The sequence below is a fragment of the Protopterus annectens genome, chromosome 8.part0, assembly GCF_019279795.1.
Source record: "Protopterus annectens isolate FY-2018-M chromosome 8.part0, PAN1.0, whole genome shotgun sequence".
Classification (NCBI taxonomy): Eukaryota; Metazoa; Chordata; order Ceratodontiformes; family Protopteridae; genus Protopterus; species Protopterus annectens.
This window is the reverse complement of record NC_056741.1, coordinates 1,495,009,323-1,495,020,144: the sequence shown is the minus strand read 5'-3', so window position 1 is coordinate 1,495,020,144 and position 10,822 is coordinate 1,495,009,323. Positions and strand designations below refer to the sequence as shown.

General features: G+C 39.0%; 1 protein-coding gene across 4 annotated transcripts in view; it reads left to right on the top strand.

Moving 5' to 3' along the window:
• Positions 1-308: 308 nt before the first annotated feature.
• The window catches only part of ZBTB16 (zinc finger and BTB domain containing 16), a 1,288,889-nt gene continuing 1,278,375 nt past the window's right edge, over positions 309-10,822 (top strand). The window contains exon 1 of one of the 4 annotated variants that reach the window (XM_044081079.1): positions 309-407. The gene's annotated coding sequence lies outside the window, so the exon portion shown is untranslated. Of the gene's footprint in view, positions 408-8,509; positions 8,608-8,694; positions 9,090-10,021; positions 10,301-10,822 lie in introns of those variants that run through there. The other 3 variants (XM_044081076.1, XM_044081078.1, XM_044081077.1) reach the window with 3 other exon arrangements.

The window sequence follows — 10,822 nt, the reverse complement described above, 5'->3', positions numbered from 1 at the left end:
TGCGATAACAGATGGTACAGTGGGGTTCAGGAATTTGCAGACTTAAGATAGCCATTTCAGAAGCAATGTCTGCACTACATTTGTCCACTATTTATTTCCTTATTTATCCTTAGTTGGCTACGTTAGTCTCATTAGAGCAGTGGGGCTATATATCTATATATATATATAGAGAGAGAGAGAGAGAGAGAGAGGGGGAGCGAGCACAGTGATGTTCCGTTACTTTAAGGGGCGTGGTTATTTTTCTGTAGTACAGGAAGTTGCAGTACCACAACATTGAATGGTTTTAAATAACTGAATTGCAAACTACAATTTACATTTAGCGGAAATGTTACTATTAAATACGGGGGAAAGGCAGTAAAGAAAAAGAAGAAAATAGTCAAAAACGTGACTGCTAAAAGGATAGAAATGTAAGTTTTAAGAGAAGATAGCGCGTAAAGGTTTATTGTTGGAAGAGTAGGTGGTTCTAAAAGTGGAGGACGGTTACGTTAATCAGCTGTATAAACTAGAATTTTCCGTTAAGGAGCCCTATCGCTTTCTGTAAGGCTCCTGCGGGCACTTTAGGAGAACACTGGGTAAAATTAAGTCCAGTAAACGCGAAAGCGCAGTTTTAATAAACAGTGAAGCATAAAAAGTCTGTAAATGAGGTGTAGACAGTACCTTTGGCTGGGAACTAGTTAACAGACGCAAGCAGGTGTTCACCATTTTTTTTGAGAGCGGGGGGGGGGCGTAAAAAGGCAAATGTGGTTGCCGGAAAAGTTTGAAGGAGTGTTGGTGATTATAGTGTTATACATCCTATAATCCCTGAAAGATTATAGTATTATTTTAGCCATGCTAGAGGCTGTGCAGTCTATTTTCTGGGTCTAAAGTTGATTTTATGTATGTAATAGTCTGCCACATTGCTGTACTTCGCACACAAATATATATAATTAACTGTCCGTACTTGATGAGCATATCCAATTTGGTTTTAAGCAGGCTCAACGCGTTCTAAAAAAGTCTGACCTTTTGAGAAAGACTTGAGATTTCAACTTGAAAAGACACTACTAAAAATGGAAATTTCCCTCAGAAAATAAATATTCAAGCTTTTTCTGCTAGCAGTATCGGTTAATAACATTTGTGCGTTATTATCGCAACTGTCCAAGATAAAAGGCCATACTCTTGACGTACACGGTTAACACTTACCTGTCTTTCCCACCGCCAATGTATGTGTAATTAATGTCACTGACAGTATCTCAAATCTCTTGTAAACAACCATGAGTAATTTATCTCCCATTAAACAGAAATCCTTTAAACTGGATTTTTCTGGGTTATATGTTATAATAGAGTTCTAAACTGCCCATTTACAAAAGTTCACAACATGGCAGCAGAAAATGTTTAGCAATTAGAACAAAACGCTCCTGAGTTATATTGATTAAAAAGTAAACATGCCTCTTTTCTCAGGTGTGAGCAGCTCCGTAAAAGGTATTAAACAGCTGGGCCACATTAGGGGCAGGTCCTTTGCCAGGTGCAATACTATATTGCCTAACAAACATGTTGGTTTGATGTAGTTTTGTGTCAGTGTAGATTAATAAATGTTAAGAAGTTAGAGAAATGAAGTCGTTACCAGCATCTGAGTATGTAAAGGTAGATTGTTGCCCAAGTATTTATTCTTCTGCTCAAGTCCGTCAAACCATTTACTTGATTACAATGGGGTTGTCTTTAATGAATTATTAGAGGTACGAGGCGAATTCCTTTTTTTTTTTTTAAGATCATGCTGATATCGGGATTCGCTGGACTGTGTTTCTTTAAGTTCATTTTTCGGGCTTTTCAGATCAAGACGGGAAATTAATTTCAATACCGATTTAAGTTCAAAAGGATAGTAGTGCGAATTGCGATTTGGAAAGGGGTATGGATGTGGTGAACGCTGTATCATTGTAAGTGGCAGCATTACAAGTGCATGTCCATCCATTCAAAATATGTGTCAAAGTAGTATAAATTGCAACAAGTTCTTATATTTATTTTGCCATTATAACACTACCGTTTCTGTAATGTGAATAATTTGGTTGCCTGTTGCACCCCCCCCCCCTCAAAATCCTACTTCCACATAGGATGGGTGTCTTCCTTTTGTTGCTAATTTCTACACTAAGTAATTACATACAAATTCCTATCGTTTGAATTGTAATATTTCTTTATTCTCACTGCAAACTTAGAAATCTTAGCATGTACCTGGTCCTGGGGCCAACACCAGTCCCTGTTTACGAGGGACAGTACTCTTTTGTGCAGCTGTGTCCTGCGAAAAACCTAAATAATGGCAAATATCCTTGCATCTGAAACACCTAATGTTATATGAGAAAAATAAGTAGCTCAAATACTACAAGAATAAGCTTTTATTTTGGCAAAATAGTGAAGCTATTTCCTGTGTACTGGCCGTGGGTATGCTATGCCCTACATAATCTCACGTTTCTACAAAAAAAAGTCCCACTGTGGGTATTTGGAAAGGTGGCATCACTACATGCACGCTTGAATGTGACCAACACAGAAGCCGGTGTGGAGGATGACCTCTATATTCCAACGCACAGTAAATTACGTAAAGTGAGATTAAATGGCCTGTAGCTATTACGTGAAAAACTGGGAAATAATTTAGTATCTTAGACACATAACCATTACTATATGCCTTTGCTAAACAGAGACAAAGGTGTACATGCAATAGCTTCGCATGGGCTCCAGCGCAGCACACTGAGGCTACTAGGAGGCGCTGCTAACCCGCCCCACACACAGTCCTGAATCAACAAAGATAAGTAGTGTTTGGTTAGGAACCGGTGCATCTCAAACGGAGTTCATTTCAATGTGAAAAGAACTGCCGAGTCTTTAAATAACAAAGCCATGCAATGACAGGGAGCGGATGGAGAAAGGTGTTTTAGCCTTTGGCAACAGATTAATTTGTAGCACATTATCGACTCATTAAAGGCTTAAACATGTAAACCGGGCAACCATTATCCCTCCTCTCGCCACCGAATAAACAGTGACAAAATACATGCTGTTTGTTACTAGATGCTGGTAAACGCTTAAATTAAGGGGCTGCCCCGAATCCCATTTGTATTAAGATTTGAAATTGTGAGTACAGCGTCCCTTTAAACAGAAGGAAACTACAAACGCCCAGGGCAACGCATACTTTGTAACACATCCTAAGATCAGTAACAAAATATGAAACGCAATTTGATAGGTTGACTTGTGCTCTACTTTTGTTCTAATAAGAGACATTTTCTAGAAATGAATGTCCTGTGTGTATAAACACGAAAACTGTACGAGCGTCTTCCAAATGTGTAAATTAGGGTATAATATGTATGTTTTAAAGGTTTTGGATAAAGTGTTGAAAAGAAAGCGTTCAGTGGTGACATTAGCTCCACTTTAAAATACTAATAGTACTCTGTGGTGCTGAAAAGGCATCCATGATTGTTCTTGGCAAATAGAGTAGGCGCTGTCCAGCAGTGGAAACGTGAGACACTGACATGTGGCTTAGACAAGTACCATACCTCAGCGAGCATAGCTAATATCAGCTGCCCCCACTGATCAGTGAAGACTGATACAACAACTTGTAATAACACTCGTTGTCAGGGGGCTCTGAAAGTAACAGTGTAGGCTGCAGTACCCCGATGAACTTTAGCTAGTTACTGCTTATAATGCTGCTTTATTCCTAGTACTAATCTAGTGTCATGGACAGCGCAAGTCCCCACCAAACGGCTCTAGTTATGAAAAGATCAGTTAAGTGTCCTAACCAAGCATCGGGCATTTCGGGACCCAGCACCACTAACTTTACAAAGGACAAGCATACACAATTGTGTCTGAATATGTGATGCGGTCTGTACTCTGCGCTTTGTTTTGCATTTCCATACCATACTTCTTGTATGGAGTCGGGACACAAAGTAAAACTATTTAATGGTTGTTCCAATAGCCATACACGAAATTATTACACACACTATCGCCACGAAGGGACCATACTAATCGGCAGTGATGTTTACAGAGAAGATTGCAAATTAAAACAGTATCCCTTAATAGTTTTTTACCGAGCAGCTGAAAATGTTACACCGACTAAGTGCTGGGTGGGTGGGGACAGCTTGAGAGATGTACCCAATTTTTAAATGGCAGGTGGGTTATGGGCAGCAGTAAGAGTGTGTGTGTGTACAAAATTCACTGACTATACCCCTAGGGTCTTTATGTTTTCCAGTCAGTGTGGTGCTTTTCGCTCATCCCCTATTTGAGGCGGTATATTATTCAGTAGAGTAGAACACACCTCTGCAGGGTCTTATTGCATTATATGCAGTGCTGTTTTCAAGATCATCTAACTTATGTAAATACACAATGAAGTAAAACTAGCTTCACACTCCTTAAATGTTCGGCAATCAGAAACAAAGTGTTAGTTTCCATTACAGACACTAATTCTTCGAAGTTCAACACGTAATAAAATCAGAGTATCAAACTCGTTAAAAGTGCAAAAAATGCACTGTACTTCATAGGATCACACAAACACAGCGTGTGCCCATTGTTATCACTTATTCTTTCAGCAGCGATGAAATAACATTATAACAACATACTTAAAAGATCAGTACATTTTAACTAAGTCCCTGCCATAATGGCTACTCATTTTTTCACGGGCAGTTGTGAGTTTGCTACAATAATATTACTTCTGTGGGAAGCTAAAAGTCTTTGTATCATGCTTCATCTAAATGCATCATGATGGAATACAAATATCAATATGGCATTCTCTTTAAAGGGCAATATTCATATTTGAGCAGACATAGCCAGGTTACGTCTGACCATGGGCTGCACTACCAGGCTACTTATTTTTTGGAATATTCTAACTTTTGAATTATAATACATAAAGATATACAACATCTCACGATCGGTTATTTAAATAAAGTATAATGGAGTTTTACATTTAACATACGAATAAGGAATGATTGCTGTATAGTGTCCATTGATGGATTTTATAAGCATACGTCCAGTTCTTTCCTAGTGTTATTACATCTTTCTACCTTGCAAGGGTTTATTACAAGACTCAGGTCAGTGCAGCCTATACATTACTGTCAAAACTATTTCCAGAAATCATATACTGTAATTGGCAGGTGTGTGGCCAGGTGTATTTAATGTTTTATCAGTAAACAAAGAGAAGGACATGACAGTAACTTAAAAAAAAAAAACAGATGTAAATGCTTGCCACAACAGTCTTGGTAATCTTTTATTAGAACACTTCTAGAGTGTGCAAAGCAAGATTGCCTAGTAATATATGTTTGTCCTTTGCAGATAGTATTTATCTTTCTGCTTGATTGTTTGTGCAGGATGGCAAGTGTTTTTTTTTTTTTTGTTATTGTAGACTAAAGCTCCATTATTAGATAATCTGTGACTGAAAATATTATTCACGTTCAATAGTAGGTGTATTGGCCAATCAACCCTACATTTTTTAATACACGTATTCAACAGAGTGCTTCATGTTCGTTTTGTTCAACCTCAGCTCCACGAAAACGCACATTGCGTTAGGGACTCCGAACCACCAAAATCTAGTAAAACTGTGTACCCAGGAATTAATTCTCATGACAGTGTTATCTGCGTAGGAAATCTAGTGATCAGTCAAGGGTTACCATTCATTTCATTCAGCGCAGATTTGTACTTTTCTTAATATAAAGCTTTGTGTTTTATATTTATTGTATTTCAATATTCATTGGCTGTATAGGTGGCTATACAGTAGGGCAAGATTTGTGGAAATGTTTACAAATAACTTCACTACATAGTCTTTGGAACATATATGTTCTGCAAATACTTCTCCAAAAAATTGGAGACCTCTGGCTAAAATGTTCCCTTTATAAGTCCAGTGTAGTAAGTGTGTTTCTTACCTTTTGTGGCGCTAACAGTATTATATGTAGACTATCTACCCGTGTAATTCATACCTATCAACTTCTTACCACAAAAAAAAAAAATCTGGACACAGCCAAAAATAATGGGAGACAAAGCCCTAAAATAGTATAACCCCCCCCCCAAATATTGCTCTTATAAACTTAGAAAGTTGCTAAGGTCTTTACCACGCATTTTCTGAATGATGTGAAGTCTGAAACTCAGCTTGTCATTTAGTGAATTCAGTCCTTAGTGGTGTGATACAAAAGTGCCGAAAACAACAAATTATATGAGGAACAGCCCAAAAGCATGAAGCAAAAATCTGGACATTCTGCGAAATTCTGGGCAGGTGAGAGTATCATTCTTAATTACTTTTACTGTCCATGTAGTTCTGCTGAGTTAGATATCGCTTTTACATAGGAGGCCCGAACTACCAACAGTTTAGCAAAAGTGCAATAGCGAAGTCAGGCAGACTGTTGAGGGAGTTTCTGGTCGTTCCAGCAGTCCGCTTCACATAAACAACTGTAGACTGGAAAGTGTTAAAAGCAGAACTTGACTACAGAAGCTAGGTAAGTTGCTGTAACAGTGAGTAAGCCATTTTTACAGCATCCAGGACAGTACCCTTTAGTGGACATCTTGTTGAAGAAAGGCATGATTTACAGTTGTTTAAGGAGCACTAAATTTATGGTATTTATAGTAAAATAGTCTGCCTTGGATAACCATACTTAGTGTCCGGTATTAGAGCTACTGACACGTTTGGTCACGTCTAAAAATACAGCTTGCTAACTGTATTAACTAGTGTCAACAAAATCCGGTCGGTAAATGTAATTGTGGTTGCTGTTTATATATGCTAAACTTATGCCCACTTGAAAATAGACTGCCCAAGTCTACTTGCCCTGTTATCTTTTACCGCGTTTCTGAAGCAATGGGTATATGGATATTCTTAAAATGTAAATACCTTTTCTTATTTATTGTTTGTATGTTTATGCCCGCGCTTTTTTGGGTGGGGGGATGGTTGGTCTTGTTGACATGCCCTGGTTTTTGAAGTTCTGCAGATCAATGTCTTAACTGCGCTGCAACTTTTTGTATCTTTTTTTTTTTTTTTGCCCCCAGTAGCTCTTGCTTGAAGTTGTGGCACTGATACTGCCATGATTACAACTGCTGCAACATTGCTTAAGAGTTCGTTTAAAAAGGGTTGTGTAACCAAGGGAACACAGATAGTCACATTCAGTTAGCTGATTATAGTTGGGCTTCAGTGTATGAACTGTTTACCACACCTTCACGTTTTCTAGTAGAATTGCCGATGTTTAATTACCTTTTGTGACTTTGTACAGTTTTAGGAAGTAAAACATTTAAGAAGGAAAGCATTCCTATTTAATAGAAACCCCCTTTTAACTGCAAAATTGGAAAACTGAACTGAAACACTTTTTTTTTTTTTTTTGTGAACCTCAGTACAAAAACTTGTTTGCTGAAGCTGGGAATTTCTATCCTACACCGTTCTAGGGACTGTTTCTACAACAGCCACCCAAACGTACAAATCCTGTTCGAAAACTGTTTTCACGATGAAATGAACTCGTATCAGCATCTGCATTGCAAGATACTTGACGTGCTGCATTGTACTTTGATTCTATTTACAAATCGGGAAAGTATTTGCTTTTCACAGATGATTCGATTGCTAAGCGATTTGCCTTGCGCCATGTAGGGGTGGATCGCTCATAATAACGCATATGCAGGTGATTAAGAGAATTGGCCAAGCCTTCTGTAATGTAACTTATTTGCAGCTGTGTACTGGAATTGTTTGACTCTATAAATTGTTAAACATGTTAATGATTTGGTGTATTAAAAACCCTTCCAAGTAAATTGTGCAAGTTAACGTATTCGAGTAATTTTCAAAAATATAGAAAGGATTGCTGCATTTAAAAAAAAAAAAGTAAGTCCTATCATAAGATATTATAATGCAGGTTTACATAAACAGCCAACAAATTGCACTATTCCAAGTTAAAACAAACAAAAAAGTTTATATAAATATTTTCCCCTTGTAGTTTATCTTTTCTGTGCTGACCGTTTAACGGCGGATAAAAAGTTGTAGTTTACCCATCTGTTCTCGTATAGTAGTTTTATAAACACCCCCAAACATTTTCTAATTACACGTCCTTTCAAACGAAAATATAACTGGAAATGCTGTTATAAATAACGGAATGAATTAGCATCCAGTAACAGTTTGAGATCACACAACTGTAGTGTTACAATTAGAATTCATTGTAGACATGTAAAATGAATGTTCTGCTCACTAAATCGTCAGTATTTGAAGTTTATTTCAGTATGTCCTATGTTTAGTAGCTCAGTGTTACTCTTATTTAGTACAGTCCCTATCCAAAAAGTTACATTTTCTCTAAAAATGAAATAAATAGGATGAACCATAATTAGCATGCAGCGGAGTTATTTTTTTAGCTCCTGTAGTAAGAGAGTGCCCATAAAGGCGAGCTGGTCACATTCGGACCTTTATAATGTGTCTTTAAGTGGTAAATATCACTGCCAGTACTAAAGATGGCAGCCTTGCAGTGCTCTCACTGGTACTGTAGTCAGACTGGACAGGTCTGAGTCAGAGGCGCCGCGATGACGTCACCGCTCTGTTGATTTGCTAACCTTAAAGCAGAGAGGAGTTAGTGAGAATGAGAGCGGGCACTGTGAACTGCTCTACTATGCTGCGGCTTTAATGGCAACAATTAAAAAAGTGTAACCGTGGTGAGTACTTTTTCTAGGAACTAGAACTGTACAGAGCAGTGTCATTTGATAGGTGAGGTGCGGGGTGTCTCCCGAGGGACGGGGACAAACAAAATGGGCTGCATGCAAGGTTGGGTAGAATTGTGCAATAAGTAGTCTGCAACTGTGGTATTGTAGATAACCACACAGCATGCTGTGGGCGATCGGGACGCCAAGGGGACTCTGCTGCTGTGGGAATGAGGGTAACACTCCGGAGAAAAGCTGTTGCTGGAACCAACCCGCTTGTGTTGACGAGCTGCTGCTGCCCAGCTTTACTACTTGGTATTCTGATGCGCTTACAACGAGAAAGACGTGAGGGTGGAGAGGGGAGTAGAGAGAGTGGCTTTGGCCGCTGAAGTCCTGTCCGTTTGTAATGGAGGAAGAGCTATTTATTGTTAGCACGATGGTTATAATGAGAAATATGTTTACCGGTCTACACCACGCCTCTAGCAACATGCAGTAAGGTTGTATTTCTTGTAATAAAGTATCTCTACATTTTTCTCCTGTTTCTTTATTTGCAGTTTCGTTTAAATATGTTTGCCAGTTATTGATGCTTAATTGTGGACGCTTTGTACGTTTTACGCTTTCTGCTTATTATATAGTATTAGAGCAAATAACAGTAAAACTCTGGGCAATTCTGTAGTGTTGGCTGACTGTACACTTCTTACTGGATATTGGACAGTGTGCATGTTTACAGAGATACTCCTTATCTAGTACGTATAGTTGTTTATTGTTGTGGTACGTATAGTTGTGAAATGGGTAATGTATTTAAAACATTTAGTTGCCTACTGACGTGGAAGTGTAAGGGATCGCTATGCCTTTACCCGGTGTTGTACTAGTGTCTGCATGGAGGGGGTGTTGGCACAGTTTTCTTTAACTTCCAAGCGTTGCCACCTGGCTCTGCATTTTAAGAGGGGAACCCCCCCCCCCCCCCCAACCCCACATCGCACTGTCTAGTTTTGTATTTGGAACTGTTATGACTCCTGGGGTCCGTTGTAGCTTTGACACTTCACTGTTTCGCTGCTATGAGCTGTCCGAGTTTCGTGACTGTCAGCTTCGGGCAAAGCTAGTTTTCAGAAGTAAAGGGTTCTAGTACAAGGTGCTAGTCGATGTGCAAATCAGATTCGCATCTGCAGATTAAATCTCTCCTTATTGTTTCGCTGTTTAGTTATGGGATACATGTGCGATAGTTGGTTAGTTTCTGCTGCTTCCCACGTGAATTGTTGCATTCTCTGCGTGCTTAACAATAGAATTTTCCACATGTGCCACGCTGTTTCGTTGCTTTGGGTTGTGCAATTTGTACAGCAGCTTTCTTTTCTGCAGCTCCACCTTCTGTGCAGATGGCCACTGTACAGACATAGTGTAACAGGTTATCATTTTAAAGGGCTCTGCGTCACCATACCCTTTGATAGTGTAGCGCGAATGAGTATTTTATTGTTAGTGAATTGGTAGTACTTGTAATGTGAATTAGCGGTACAGTTACTAGCTAGTCGGGTATTGCACAGTATCCATAAATAATTTTGCGTTGAAACCCTGGTACTTGGGATGCACGAGCCGCTACCCTTCTGAGGTCTGCTAGTACTCCATACAAACCTTGCTCTCTGGTGCCTGGCGAGGTGTAGCCCGCTCGCTGCACAGTGGGGAAAGCTCGACTACCTACTACTTCTGGAACAACGTAAGAGAGCAGCAACCTGTTTTTCTTTTAGAGTTGCGTGTCTGAGAGGGCAGATTTGAAAGGAAATGCCGATGTCTTGATGTATGAATGGGTTAGCAAAATGAATTGAAAGGAGATGTCGAGGTGCTGATGTGTGAATGAGTTGGTTAAATGTCCGTTTACGTTCCTCCTTTAATTTTGGTTAATGTCTAGTTGAATTAGTTTCAAACAAAGATTTTCTTGCATCCCAAAAGCAACACACAATTGGTGACTTTTAATGGGTTACTAATTAGCACTTTTATTTTATAAGCACTGTCAGAGGCATTCCAGTTTCCACCCCCAAAACCCATTCCAAGCAGCACGACAGGTAATTTCCTAGCTTTGTTATTCCAACAAAATCATGTAGGATAAACAGTTGTTCTATTTTGTAGTATTTACTCTATACTCTATATGTAATTGCTAAATACAAAGCATTGTCGACTTTCTCGTGGTTTGTCTTTGTTTTGAGTAAGGGCAGTTTTCTTCAGGAAATATGTATACTGG